The following is a 2,500-nucleotide window of genomic DNA, read 5'->3' on the forward strand; positions in this document are numbered from 1 at the left end:
TGCTTTCGCAGTAGTTCGTCTTCCGCCGATCCAAGAATTTCACCTCTAACGGCAGAGTACGGACGCCCCCGTCTGTCCCTCTTAATCATTACCTCGTGCTCCGAAAACCAACAAAATAGAACCGAGGTCCTATTCCATTATTCCATGCAACACTATGCAGGCGAACAGCCTGCTTTGAACACTCTAATTTTTTCAAAGTAAACTTATCGGCCACCGCCGACACTCAGTCAAGAGCACCGACGGAGAACCGAAGGTGAGGCGAACGCAACCAGTGACACGCCTTGCGACGGACCGGCGGCGCTCGCCCAAAATCCAACTACGAGCTTTTCAACCGCAACAACTTTAGCATACACTGTTGGAGCTGGAATTACCGCGGCTGCTGGCACCAGACTTGCCCTCCAATGGATACTCGTTAAGAGTTTTAGGATGTACTCATTCCAATTACAGGGCCTCGTTAGAGTCCTGTATTGTTATTTTTCGTCACTACCTCCCCGTGTCGGGAATGGGTAATTTGCGCGCCTGCTGCCTTCCTTGGATGTGGTAGCCGTTTCTCAGGCTCCCTCTCCGGAATCGAACCCTGATTCCCCGTTACCCGTTATCACAAAGGTAGGCACGTAGCGTACCTTCGACAGTTGATAGGGCAGACACTTGAATGATACGTCGTCGGTGCAGAGACCGTACGATCCGCGTGGTTATCCAGAGTCATCAAACGTCACAGGACGAACCCGGTCGGTTTTGATCTGATAAAAGCGCGCCTCCCGAAGTCGGCGCTTAATGCATGTATTAGCTCTAGAATTACCACAGTTATCCACTTCGCTTACGAGACCAAATAAACCAAGACTGATTTAATGAGCCATTCGCAGTTTCGCTTTACGAGAACTCGTACTTGCACCTGCATGGCTTAATCTTTGAGACAAGCATATCACTACTGGCAGGATCAACCAGATAGCTGCGACAGCTGCGCTCGGCCCTTGCTGGGCCGCCCGGCGCGTGCTCGTCGCATTCGTTTAAGACCGAGGCGATCGCCTGCGGCCGTACTCAGCTTCGACAGTCGCTGGCCGCGACGTCCACGCTCTCGCCGGCAGTGCCAGGCGGAGCGATTTGCGTTTTTTCTTTGCTCGCCCTCTCTCAGGCTCGATCCATTCAGTTTCGCACAAACAAGAGCTCTGCCGGCCGCCTGCAGCGGTGCCTAAAACCCGGGCATAACAATGCGACCGTTCTGCTAGGCCGACAAGCGCTCAAGCCAGACGCTCGATCGAACGCCCCCTACATATTAGTCGAGACAACGGCTCGCTCATTAGCATCGCGTTTGTACTTTAACTTTTTTTGGCTCGGCTTCTTTCGACGCCGATGCCGGCGACGCAGCACTCTCTCGCCCGCCAGCCACCGAGAAAAGGGTGCGCTCCGACCGGCCCCGCACCGCTCTTTCTTGGCTCATTCGAAATTACTGTCTTTCGCTCTGACATGCCTTACCTAGGGTTAGGTTAGTATGCTTGCACGTTTGTACTTTAACTTTTTTCGGCTCGGTTTCTTTCGACGCCGATGCCGGCGACGCAGCACTCTCTCGCCCGCCAGCCACCGAGAAAAGGGTGCGCTCCGACCGGCCCCGCACCGCTCTTTCTTGGCTCATTCGAAATTACTGTCTTTCGCTCTGACATGCCTTACCTAGGGTTAGGTTAGTATGCTTGCACGTTTGTACTTTAACTTTTTTCGGCTCGGCTTCTTTCGACGCCGATGCCGGCGACGCAGCACTCTCTCGCCCGCCAGCCACCTAGAAAAGGGTGCGCTCCGACCGGCCCCGCACCGCTCTTTCTTGGCTCATTCGAAATTACTGTCTTTCGCTCTGACATGCCTTACCTAGGGTTAGGTTAGTATGCTTGCACGTTTGTACTTTAACTTTTTTCGGCTCGGTTTCTTTCGACGCCGATGCCGGCGACGCAGCACTCTCTCGCCCGCCAGCCACCGAGAAAAGGGTGCGCTCCGACCGGCCCCGCACCGCTCTTTCTTGGCTCATTCGAAATTACTGTCTTTCTCTCTGACATGCCTTACCTAGGGTTAGGTTAGTATGCTTGCACGTTTGTACTTTAACTTTTTTCGGCTCGGCTTCTTTCGACGCCGATGCCGGCGACGCAGCACTCTCTCGCCCGCCAGCCACCGAGAAAAGGGTGCGCTCCGACCGGCCCCGCACCGCTCTTTCTTGGCTCATTCGAAATTACTGTCTTTCGCTCTGACATGCCTTACCTAGGGTTAGGTTAGTATGCTTGCACGTTTGTACTTTAACTTTTTTCGGCTCGGCTTCTTTCGACGCCGATGCCGGCGACGCAGCACTCTCTCGCCCGCCAGCCACCGAGAAAAGGGTGCGCTCCGACCGGCCCCGCACCGCTCTTTCTTGGCTCATTCGAAATTACTGTCTTTCGCTCTGACATGCCTTACCTAGGGTTAGGTTAGTATGCTTGCACGTTTGTACTTTAACTTTTTTCGGCTCGGCTTCTTTCGACGC

General features: G+C 54.1%; 1 non-coding gene across 1 annotated transcript in view; it reads right to left on the bottom strand.

Annotated features, from left to right (window-relative positions):
- The window catches only part of LOC144413277 (small subunit ribosomal RNA), a 1,810-nt gene extending 862 nt beyond the window's left edge, over positions 1–948 (bottom strand). Inside the window, exon 1 of the ribosomal RNA XR_013469311.1 lies at positions 1–948. This exon is cut by the window's left edge and continues 862 nt beyond it. This is a non-coding gene — a ribosomal RNA (small subunit ribosomal RNA).
- Between the last annotated feature and the right edge of the window lie 1,552 nt (positions 949–2,500).

This window comes from Styela clava, chromosome 15 (genome assembly GCF_964204865.1).
Source record: "Styela clava chromosome 15, kaStyClav1.hap1.2, whole genome shotgun sequence".
Classification (NCBI taxonomy): domain Eukaryota; kingdom Metazoa; phylum Chordata; class Ascidiacea; order Stolidobranchia; family Styelidae; genus Styela; species Styela clava.